Source organism: Mytilus edulis, chromosome 10 (genome assembly GCF_963676685.1).
Source record: "Mytilus edulis chromosome 10, xbMytEdul2.2, whole genome shotgun sequence".
NCBI classification, from domain to species: Eukaryota; Metazoa; Mollusca; class Bivalvia; order Mytilida; family Mytilidae; genus Mytilus; species Mytilus edulis.
In genome coordinates this window covers 4,474,525-4,486,838 of record NC_092353.1, presented here as the reverse complement: position 1 = coordinate 4,486,838, position 12,314 = coordinate 4,474,525, and positions in this window count along the sequence as shown.

Below are 12,314 nucleotides of genomic sequence, written 5' to 3'. Positions count from 1 at the left end.
GGAAAGATCCCCTTTTATGAAAAAAATATTTAAACAACGCTCACTTTAAAGATTGAAATGGTCTTTTTAATTTGATTTCAAAACGTTTTAAGTTTATATTGTTTTCACCTTAACCGTTGTAGTAAAAATTATCTTTACACGACTTGAGAAAAGACATTTTTATTGTGAATTTTTCGGCACAAATATTCAAATTCACCAAATATATTTTCCCGGATATATCAAGGTTTAAAAGAAAGAGTTTACTAGAATATTTTATGTATTTATATTGTACGGAAGGTATAATCAATTCTTTAATACAAAATTGACTTTTGATAATTTTATATATTCCTGCTAAAATAAAATTATCATTACATCAGATGTTGGGGAGTTTTGAAAAAAATAACTACTTATTTTAAAAAAAAAGGCTATGTAGAAACATTATTCAAGAGATATTTAAAAATAGCAATAGCAAGAAAAAATTTATTATCATTTAAACTTTTAAATCAAATACATCATACACCATTTTAGCGCAAGACAACTAGAAAAATAATTCATATATTATTTTTTAATTCAACCTCCATATATACCTTTATTGTTTGCACCATATTAGTTTTATGCATAAATCATGAAAGGTAAATAATAGTTCGACAGCTATAGAAGGGGCAGGTTTTGTTGGGTTTTCTTTTTGTTTTGTTTTTTACAAATATTGGATGTAGTATATAAAACTATTTTCACCACAAATATCTAAACGTAAATACATTAGTCTTTCCTAATCTAAAAGAGTATTTTGATTATAATTATCTTTTTAAACAAAGTTTAAAATATTGATCATAAAAAAGTGCTTCATTTGATGTATGGTAAATTATGACTTGGGTACCTTCGATAACTATTGATCTACCTAAAAGTGTTATAATATTAACTATTTTTCAGTAAAATTTATTTTAAGAAAGCAGATATCATTGGTTATTTTTGTTTATGTTAAATAAAGGGATTGTTGATTTTCATATATACAATGAGTAATAATTCCAAATTTACAATTAACAACTTAGTTCTGCATGCAGGTAACATTGAGATATTCAGGTAGTAAGGCAGTGTTCAATAATTGATTTGCTGCACAAAAACAGCAAATAAAATTCCTAGCAATAATGTAATTAATAATTAACACTTGATCTTCCACTTACAATTTCCGATAAAAGCCTAATCCAATCTAGAAATGGACACTGATGGTGTCAAATCAAACGCGTATTATTTTAGGTATTCCGTCGTAAACTATATCCGTATACACATTTCATTATTCGAACGTAACCAAATAAGAATTTTAAGAATTTCCTAGAATCAGTTATACACAATTGAAATATTTTCCTTTGTAGAAAATCCTGAAAATATTCCTCTCTTTAACATATACAAACGGTTTGGATGTTACAGAAAAGCTTACAAATATCTAAATGAGCTCGTGACAGTGGCCTAAGTCTTTTTATTCATGTCTCGCATGCTACATGCAAATTTTCTACATTTCGTGTGTTTCTACATTTGATGGAATATAGATTAATTAACCATATCTAGAAGAAGAAAAAAAAACGCGACAACACACTTTATTTGCGTGCAAATTTCTATAATATGGGTGCATAATTTTAATCATTATTATATAGAAATACCGACAAGACCGTGTTTTGAGAATCCCTAAATTGACAGAAAGTTACTAGATGCACGAACTTTGTGCGTGTATTTGTAAATGCGTGATACACTGAGTTGTCAAAGTCTCATCCTTATTTAAAAGCTTCTAAAGTGACTAAAATCACCTCTAAACATGAAAAATTATTCAAGGAAATTGGCCGTTGAAATGAATTACGGCTTCAATACTAATATTCGCCTAAGACACGATTTGAACTAGGTTTAACAGGAATTATATCCTTATAGACACATGAAATAGCTACGATTATTTCATTCAATGTCGACATAAGGAAGAAAAAACACTTATTTTACAATAACGTGACGACCATTCTAATCTCTTTTCAAATTTAAATAATTAAGAATTTAGATCAAATATCATTGTAACGACATTTAATTCAAAAACATTTAGTAGCGTTTCTAAAAAAAAACAGATTTTAAATGGATAAATGTAAAATAAAATACATATTTTAGGATTTAGAATGCAAATATTTCTTATCATCTGAGTATATATCTCAAAGACCTTGCTGGTGAGAATTTACATATTTTTTGTTTTGTCAATTCGACGACCAAACAAAACTAAAATAGTTTAATGTTTACGAAAAAGATAACGTTGTATACTCTATAACGTAATCCCATACATAAGATTTCAAAAAGCAGAGCAGAATCTACAACAACTATACAATTATAATACAAATAATAACTAAGAAGGAGTTGTATTAAATGTCAGATTTTCCATGCAAGGTCATTGAATTATACTTAGGTGTAAGAAATGGTTGATTTTAATGATGATATTTCTGGATGATAACTGTAACAGAGCTTATGTGACATTTTTATCCAATCATATGATATTAGGTTTCACGTCAAGATTAACCTTCGACCTTTTACTTATCGTTTAACCAACCCCTTTTCAATAGCTCTATAACTTAAACCAAAAATTGTGTAAAAAATGCTTTCCTATCATAATCGTTCGGTATAATTGCTTTTGTATTACTGAAAACTGCAGTAATTTTAATTGAGATGTTGTATGTTTTTATGTCAATGAATCTTGTAAAATTGTACTCATGCGAACTTGTAAGTGATTCCGCCTGGTTAGTTTTATGTAATGACCCTATACATGACACAATCCATTTCCTTACGTTTCTACATGAAGATTTGGAATACAATAGATTATCTTGATTTTGTGGTGTTTTTAAACAAAGAATAATCTGTCATATGTACATATAATAAATGTAGTATTCACAGTTCTACCCTAGAAATACATAAATCACATTGTTTTACACCTGGTTTGGTTCTGGAACCAAATATTGACAGGTGGGATAAATACATCAATTTCAACTCTGACAGAAACATGATCTTATAATATTTGAAATTGTATTAGCTAAGATTTCCTTTAATTAAAATTATTTTTATTATCAATAACGGTAGCTGATTGTGTTTAGTAATGCTTACTATTTCAATGGTAAAATTATATGAAAAATAACTTTTATTTGATATGTTTAAGATTATTGCATAGTCTACGAGAACTGCAGAAAAACGCTTATTATTGTCATACCTATAAGGAATAGATGGACATACTCAATATTTTGCAAAGCTGTTCGGAATCTTGAGTCCTCAATACTCTTCAACTTTGTACTTTATTTTGTTTTAATCTGTTATACAATATACCCTAAAACTCATTATTATTGGCCTAGTCCATGATTTCATGGACATGATCTGTACTTGGCAACGTCTTTCGGAATTATGGGTCCTCAATGCTTTTCCACTTTGTACTTTATTTGGCCTTTTTTTACTTTTTTATTCGAGTGTCACTGATGAGTCTTTCATTAATGAAAAACGTGCCCATGATACAAAGTTTGAATCCTGGTATATGTGAAGAGTTTATCCCTGGTGAGTTGTTTTTCATTCGGAGGGACATGTGTTAACTGCTATTTGAAAATTACATCTTATCTGCATTTATATACATGTAAAAATAATGAAAATAATCATGTATTGATTATTGTTTGTCGAACTTTAAGCAGCTTTCAAATGCATACCCTGTGTTTTTAAAGTTGCCTAGTCTGCGAGTTCCAAACGTCATTTCCAAATTTCATGTTTGGAAGTAAAATTGAGAAAGGAAATGGTGAATATGTCAAAGCGACAACCACCCGACCATAGAGCAAACAACAGCCGAAGGCAACCAATGGGTCTTCAATGTAGCGAGAATTCCCGCACCCGTAGGTGTCCTTCAGCTGGCCCCTAAAATATGCATAATAGTACAGTGATAATGGACGTCATACTAAACTCCGAATATACACAAGAAACTAAAATTTAAAATCATACAAGACTAACAAAGGCCAGAGGCTCCTGACTTGGGACAGGCGCAAAATTGCGGCGGGGTTAAACATGTTTATGAGATCTCAACCCTCCCCCTATACCTCTAGCCAATGTAGAAAAGTAAAACAATAACAATACGCACATTAAAATTCAGTTCAAGAGAAGTCCGAGTCCTAGTATAGCAACAAATGTGTTACTACTGGAGTATCAACCATATATCAGTAAGATTTCTTTAAAACGTTGATTTACATTTTTAGTTTAAATGCTAATTACATTGACTTTACTTTGTCTTCTTTATCTGTCGGTGGGGTTTTTATAAATTGTATTTTAACATCTCTTAAAAGGAATCAGAAGATGTTTTGTCTTTTGGTCCAATAAACCCGCCAGTTTTAAACATACCTATTATACTATTTGAAAACTTTTTTCTGGTCTTGATTGTTATAACATAGTTGCTGCTGGACAAGCAACAAACGGCAAATCAATCACCGTAAATATCATACAAACTGTTAGTTCTTTTTTCTTAATTTACTGAGTCATTTTGTGAATTCTCTGAAGTTAGTAAAATCGAAATGTTTGTTTCAAGATAATACAATTGAACAAGCATTTTCTATTTTATCTGTTAGAGTGCATGTATTTTGAAATAAAATCTGATTACTTTTGCAATAAATCAATTTTATCATTTAACGAAAAGTCTTATTCTGCAAAACCTAGCAATAAATTTCCAAGTACAGTTTTGAAAAAAGGTTAATTAATATTCTGTATTCCTTTATAAATTGTTTACTTTTCTCATGTGGCGAGCAGTAATGAAACATTTTCCTAATCTCTCTTATTATTGTCAATTTGAACAATGTTCCTCAGACGACAAATGAACATTTCCAAGACAACAAATTCGAATGTTACCACCACAAAATAACTTTATTCATTTTTCATTTTATTTCTTTTGCAACTTAATTTTCTTAGTGTTCCCTGAGCGAAGCCGGTACCGATACATTGTAACAAGTTATTATACACATATTAACGATTGCGTGCGAACAACGAAAAGTGAATTCATGCTTTGCATCTCTGGGATTTACCTCGCGTGCGGAAAGTCAGACGATCACAGAATGTGATGGCAGCTGTCGAAATTACCATTAGATGCGACAGAATCGTTTGTTTACTAATTTAGATTGTCAAAAAGAAGGGAAAATGCTAAATAATTGTCAAATGGTGCAATATTTCAACATTTGGCAGTATTGTAGTCATTGATGGTATCATCTTAGGGTCATTTTTTCTGAATGCTAAAGGTCACTAAATAGCAGAAGACGATTACAAAATTTCAACTAAGATCGACACAGTACAATTTTATTTTTTTTAGATATACTCTAAATTTTGTTGTTTTTTTTTAATGAAAAAGAAGTATGTTTTCGTTTCTACAAGGTAAACCTATATATATATATAAAAACATCATTCGTAAATATAAAAACATCATTCGTAAATATAAAAACATCATTCGTAAATATAGCTCAACATGCAGACTTCTAATACGTTCAGGTATTTCACATCCAATTTTTTATGGTAATATTCTTTATAAAGCACAAAGGTGTCAGTATTCACCTCAGAAACTTACAAAACCTTTGAATAGACTAATTAAGAAGGGATATAATTACGATACTGTTGTCAAGTCATTAAAGATTGCATATTTTGGCGTTAATATTGAGTCACTGATAAGGTCTTTGCATAGGAACTAAACACATTTATTCTAAAAACAGTTGTTGGCATGACACGGGTTATGTTCTTCTCATATATGTTATGATGGTATGATAATAAACCCCTAACGGGAAGGATTGTGCCTGATGTTCATATGATGAAATCATAATCTTTTAGTCAGTTTAATTGAAGTCTGGAGCTGGCATGTCAGTTAACTGCTAGTAGTCTGTTGTTATTTATGTATTATTGTCATTTTGTTTATTTTCTTTGGTTACATCTTCTGACATCAGACTCGGATTTCTCTTGAACTGAATTTTAATGTGCGTATTGTTATGCGTTTACTTTACTACATTGGTTAGAGGTATAGGGGGAGGGTTGAGATCTCACAAACATGTTTAACCCCGCCGCATTTTTGCGCCTGTCCCAAGTCAGGAGCCTCTGGCCTTTGTTAGTCTTGTATTATTTTAATTTTAGTTTCTTGTGTACAATTTGGAAATTAGTATGGCGTTCATTATCACTGGACTAGTATATATTTGTTTAGGGGCCAGCTGAAGGACGCCTCCGGGTGCGGGAATTTCTCGCTACATTGAAGACCTGTTGGTGACCCTCTGCTGTTGTTTTTTATTTGGTCGGGTTGTTGTCTCTTTGACACATTCCCCATTTCCATTCTCAATTTTATATATTATATATGTGTTAACCAAGTGTACAATATATAAAAAAGAGCAAAAACAGTATTGCTCCGTGCATATCTTGACTAAAAATCAAACATAGTTCTTCATACTGTAAGGATTTGCGCATGTTAGGTATAGTTTATATCAGCTAGGTTGATGTCACTGTTGATGGACATCACGCGGGTAATGTTCCTTCCGATAAACTGTAAAGCATGTGGTCGAAAGTATCAATCGCCTACAATTTGCTTCTCTAGTTCATATATATAACTAAAGATATTCAGGTCATAAACTATAAACTGAATTAGACTTAGCTTCCAATACCCTATGAACATAAATAAACTCATTATAGGTACCAGGATTGAAATTGTCTATATGGGCCAGACGTGCGTTTCGTCTACAAAAGACTCATCGCAGTCGAATCCATATAAGAATGACCGTTTTTAAGAATTGTTGCTTTGTCTCATAGTGTTTTTGATTTAATTGTGCATCTAGTAAATGAAGTATCAAAAAGCACTCCGAATGCAGACATTTGTTAATTAAAAAGTTGTGAGTATCTGTTAATGACATAATGACTTTCCATTTGAGGGTTAACTTATAACTGCGCAGTTTTACTCAGAGTATTCTGTAATTAGGTTTGATTAAGAAAATTATATTTTGACTATTCTAGTTATTATTGAAACATAAACTGAGTACAATAGGAAGTCCTATGTTATTCAATTATCTTTCTAAATAGTTTGTCAGTTATACATATAATCACTTTCAAATGAGTGTTGAATGAAATTAGCGGTAATTTATTTCTATTAACATATACAAAATTATCAATTATTTTTTTAATATTGGACTTGTTAAATGTCTATCAGATTCTTTGTGAATCATGCCTTGTATTTATTTATAAAACTAGAACAGTTCAAAGTTATGTCTTTGAAATAATATTTAGTTATGTCAGTGTAAATTGAATGCAATTATGGACACTTGTGAGTAATTTATTCGCTCAAGTATTAAAAACGAACAAAACAGAAATGCTGAAGGAGCAAAATACATTTGTCGAGCACTAAATTATGACCGTACATGAGCCTCATGATATTATTCGTTTTGTCAAAAAAACCCATCTATGAACGTTCTAGGAAAAGTCGCAAGCTGTATTTTAAATTTATAGTAGAATATTGCGAATTTTATATAAAATAAAATGTTGGTACAATCTGGATTAGATATTAATAAGCATACATATAATTAAACTTTTAGAGATATCCTATAGCAAAAACAAACATGCATGACAAAAGAGGCCGGAATATTAATGCACACGGCTATATTTCTACAAGCACCCACTAAATGTGTTGTTTTCCTCATTGGTACTGCATTATATACATGTATGAATTGCATAACATGGGTTCATTTACCTGTGAAGGCACCTCCCCGCTTTTTTGTGTTCATAACAGATAACAAATGGGGATGTCATACATGCATTCGAATATGTTGAAACAAGCAGTTAAAATAAAGTCGAGTGTAACTGTTTAAATAGGATTTGGATTTGGATTTCTTTTGTTTTTATAAGCTTGGGGTGTATATTTGTTCCTTTTTATCTTTATTGTGGAAATTGATACACAGTAAAGATCGAGATATTGTAAAATATCTTTTAACTGATTATTTTTGATAGAAAAAAACTTAGCATTCTCTAAACTTGAGTAAACCATTTTCATGTAACAAAGTTATTTACCTAAGTGAAAAAAGTGGCAGTCATTGCGACTCTCTAAAGGATAATTATTCTGCATACCTCTTTTGTTGACCTTTGTTTCGAATTATGAGAAAAGAGTTATGAATCGTAATAAAAACAACAATTTATGCAGGTATCACATCCAATTATGCATCTATTGAAAAAACTTGAAAACAAAGGTGCACAATACGGATTTGTTGACCTGTAAAAATTTATCGAAGTGGTGTAATACAAAACAATATAGTAAGTACACACTTTTACCTAGATTAAAAAAATATTGTCACATTAAAATGTGTATCTTCTTCCTTAATATGTCTATCTAGTTATGAAAAATAGATATTACAAACGACATAGAAATAAGTTAACAATAAATAGGTATACTTTGTAGATTTAAATATATAGTATATATATGAATAAATATTCTCTGATTTAAAAATATAAGTTAGAAAGTCCTTCAATTATTATTTAAATAAATGACAATTATTCTAATAAACTTGAATATTTATCTACTGATTATCACATTGTATTTATACCTGTCTTATTGAATAATGTTTAATTTGGAAGAGAAACATAATAATGAGTTAGTCCCCTTTAAAACCGATATGCAAATATCGCTTACCATTAGAAATGAATAGGTGAGTTTCAGTCATGTATATATAGCATTCCAAACAATTATTAATATAACAGGTCGGAAAAGGGGAGTAACCTTTGTAATACATTGTTTGACAACGAAGGGTAAATGTTAAAGTTTGGACAATGTATTATCATAATTATTTTCTCTTTCAGTCGACCTTATGTTTTTAAATTTTATGTTTACTTAAAATCTGTAACTATGATATGATGATACAATAATTGACTTCCTTCTCAGTAAAGGTCTTCTGATAGCTTTTACAAGCGATATCCGAATCAGGTCATATATAATAATCTGCCAACCGCCAGTAACAGGGTCTGATGGTAAATGTTAAAGTTTGGACAATGTATTATCATAATTATTTTCTCTTTCAGTCGACCTTATGTTTTTAAATTTTATGTTTACTTAAAATCTGTAACTATGATATGATGATACAATAATTGACTTCCTTCTCAGTAAAGGTCTTCTGATAGCTTTTACAAGCGATATCCGAATCAGGTCATATATAATAATCTGCCAACCGCCAGTAACAGGGTCTGATACTGAAAAAAATATTATATTCAATATTGAAAAGATGTTCCAGTAAATAAAATAATAAACATCTCCTATCATTTAAGAACCAAATACAATATACATCTATATTTTACATTCTGATTTCAAGAGTAATGACTTCTATATCGTACACACAGGAAATTATGAGAAATGCACGAAAGTTGGTGGCCATCAGATACTAGTTACTTACAGTAATGTTAAAATTGGGAATACTCAAGTCAAAGCATGAAGTTCGTCTGGTAATTTCCATATGTTTTTCGCCTGACTTTACATGTCTATGGTGAAAACTGAAACGTACGAAGCGAATGACGTTGAAGAAAATTCTGTCAAGCGGTGAATTTTTCAGAATGAAGCATGGATTGAAAATCGATAATTCACGCGTGTTTTATCAAGCCAATCGATGTTAAAACTGAGGTCTTGCGCTTATAGTTTCAAATATTTCCCTCGTATCAATTTGAACTATAACTGATAAGCCATTAACGTTTTGAGTGCACATGCGATGCCTTGCCCCGTACACTATAAATATCAATACAGATTTCATTTTCCTGGCAAATTAAAGTTGAACTTAGTTGTAAGTTATCAAATGGCAAAATAAAACACTCAAACAACTGGTGTAAATTATTGTCCCCGGTCCTTAATGTATTGGGAAACCTGTTGTAAATCATTGCCCCTTGTCGCCTTAATTTATTTGGGTCCCTGTTGTCAACTTTTGTTGGCTGACTGTATTGGGTACTACTATGATGAGTCTACTATAGAAGAAACACCAGCCGCTTTGCTTAATTATAAGCCAGGTACATTATATTTAGTGAGTTTTTATCTAACACCTTACAAACAAGCAAATTTTGTATCTCCAAGTTATGATAGTGTTTCATAAATTACAAAAAATAAAACAACTATGTATATGAAACTAGTTAACAGAGGAGAGACATTAGGCAGGTTTAGGCTATAACTTAAACAATACAGTCATACAAATAGAAAAGGTAAACCTCAATAAATTATTTTTAAGTGTTTAATTAGTTATCAAAGGATCCAGGATGATAATTTAGTACGACATACGCGCGTTTCGTCTACATAAGATTAATCAGTGACGCTCATATCAAAAAAGTTATAAAGCCAAACAATTACAAAGTTGAAGTGCACCGAGGACCCCAAATTCCAAAAAAATGTGCCAAATACGGCTAAGGTAATATATGCCTGAAATAAGAAAATCCTTAGTTTTTCGAAAAATTCAGATATATATTTATCTAATAAAGAAAAAAACTCATCTGAACTAAAAAAAAAGACTCATCAGTAGAGACTGAATAAATATTCCTTAGGTAGAAAATGATTAGAATTTCGCAAAAATTTAAAGATTTGTGAATAGTTTGTTTATAATTATGACGATATCAATGATAAAATCAACATAAGTGTAATTATTGGTCTGGTGATACTCTCGGGGAGGAAACCTCCATCAACAGTAGTATTGATCCAGTGGCTATACATGATCTCATCATATAGATACTAAGATTAAAATGGTATACGGCAGACGCGCATTTCGCCTAAAAAAGACTCATCAGTGACGCGTGAATTTTTTGTTGTTGAAAAGGCCAAATAAAGAACGAAACTTTACAGAGGACACAACATTCCAAAAGTATTAGTCAAATACCGAACCAGTTTATATGCAAAGTTAATTTTACCATTCGGTTGGATTATTTGTCAGACAGATGTTAAACATACCTTAATACTGACAGGACCTCTGCACAACATGCTTTCTATAGGACACAACCGGGTTGATATTTTAATTTGAAATTGACTACAGGGCTTGTGATAAACGACGGAACAGGTGGATAACACCCAAATATGAAGAAAACGATTGGACATACCAGAGATAATAAAAGTTAGTGAAATCTCGTCAAATGTTATTTTCTTAATACAGGATAACATTAAATCGGGCTTTTTTTGGCAGATGGTCTTCAAATTAAGAATGAATTATTTTGTGTCTCTATGAAATTGAGAATGGAAATTGGGAATGTGTCAAAGAGACAACAACCCGTTCAAAGAGCAACAACAACAGAAGTCCACCAATGATCACCAATGGGTCTTCAACATAGCGAGAATATCTAGCACCCGATGGCGTGTTTATTTTTTGCATAATAGTTGGACATTTCTTTATACCAGACATTAGCAATGAGGAATTGATCATAGAGCATGACATGAATAAAAGAGGGGCGAAAGATTCCAGAGGGACAGTCACACTCATAGATCGAAAATAAACTGACAACACCATGGCTAAAATGAAAAAGACAAACAGACAAATAATGGTACACATAAAACAACATAGAAAACTCAAGACTAAACAACAAAAACTAGTGGGTGATCTCAGGTGCTCCGGAAGGGTAAGCAGATTCTGCTCCACCCGTCGTGTTCCTCATGTTATCATATGAATTATTCACTTCTAATGTGAAAATGCATAGCTTTGTAAGACTCGTTTTGAAGGAAGCCATGTTGATTTGATAAAAAAATACTTTATGAAGTGGACAATCAACTTATTTTTTAGCTCACTTGTGTGAGACTTTTTCATACTTAGCGTTGTTGTTTGTCATAGTCTGTTTACTTTTACAAACATTATCTCCTCTGAAACTACTGGCCGAAATTTTACCAGAATCTGCTTCAATGATCAACGGGGAATAAAGTATCACAAATGTGTTATGCCTACAGGGTAAAATACAAATTTGTGTCAACTATCTTCGAAATATGTCTACTTACATCAAAACTGTCAGACGACTTCTTATACGAGTAAATACGTCAACATATCCGAAATTGACAATTCACACTGAATAGAACTATTCCCGATAAATGATGATTATTTTTTAGCATTAGTTGTGATTGGCTTTGAACTAGTTGTCAGTAACTTTGAGTACTAGAGTCTTTCTGTTGTGTGGATGTACAAGTACCCGTCTACGTCCAGTCTTTGTTTTGTTAGAATCATTTATATCTGTATAGATATGCTGATTTAAGCCTTTTTCATCTGATTTTTAGTTTGCTCTTTTGTGGTACTGTTATACCACTGTCCAAGATTAGAGGAGGATTGGGATCCCGCTAACATGTTTAACCTCATCGA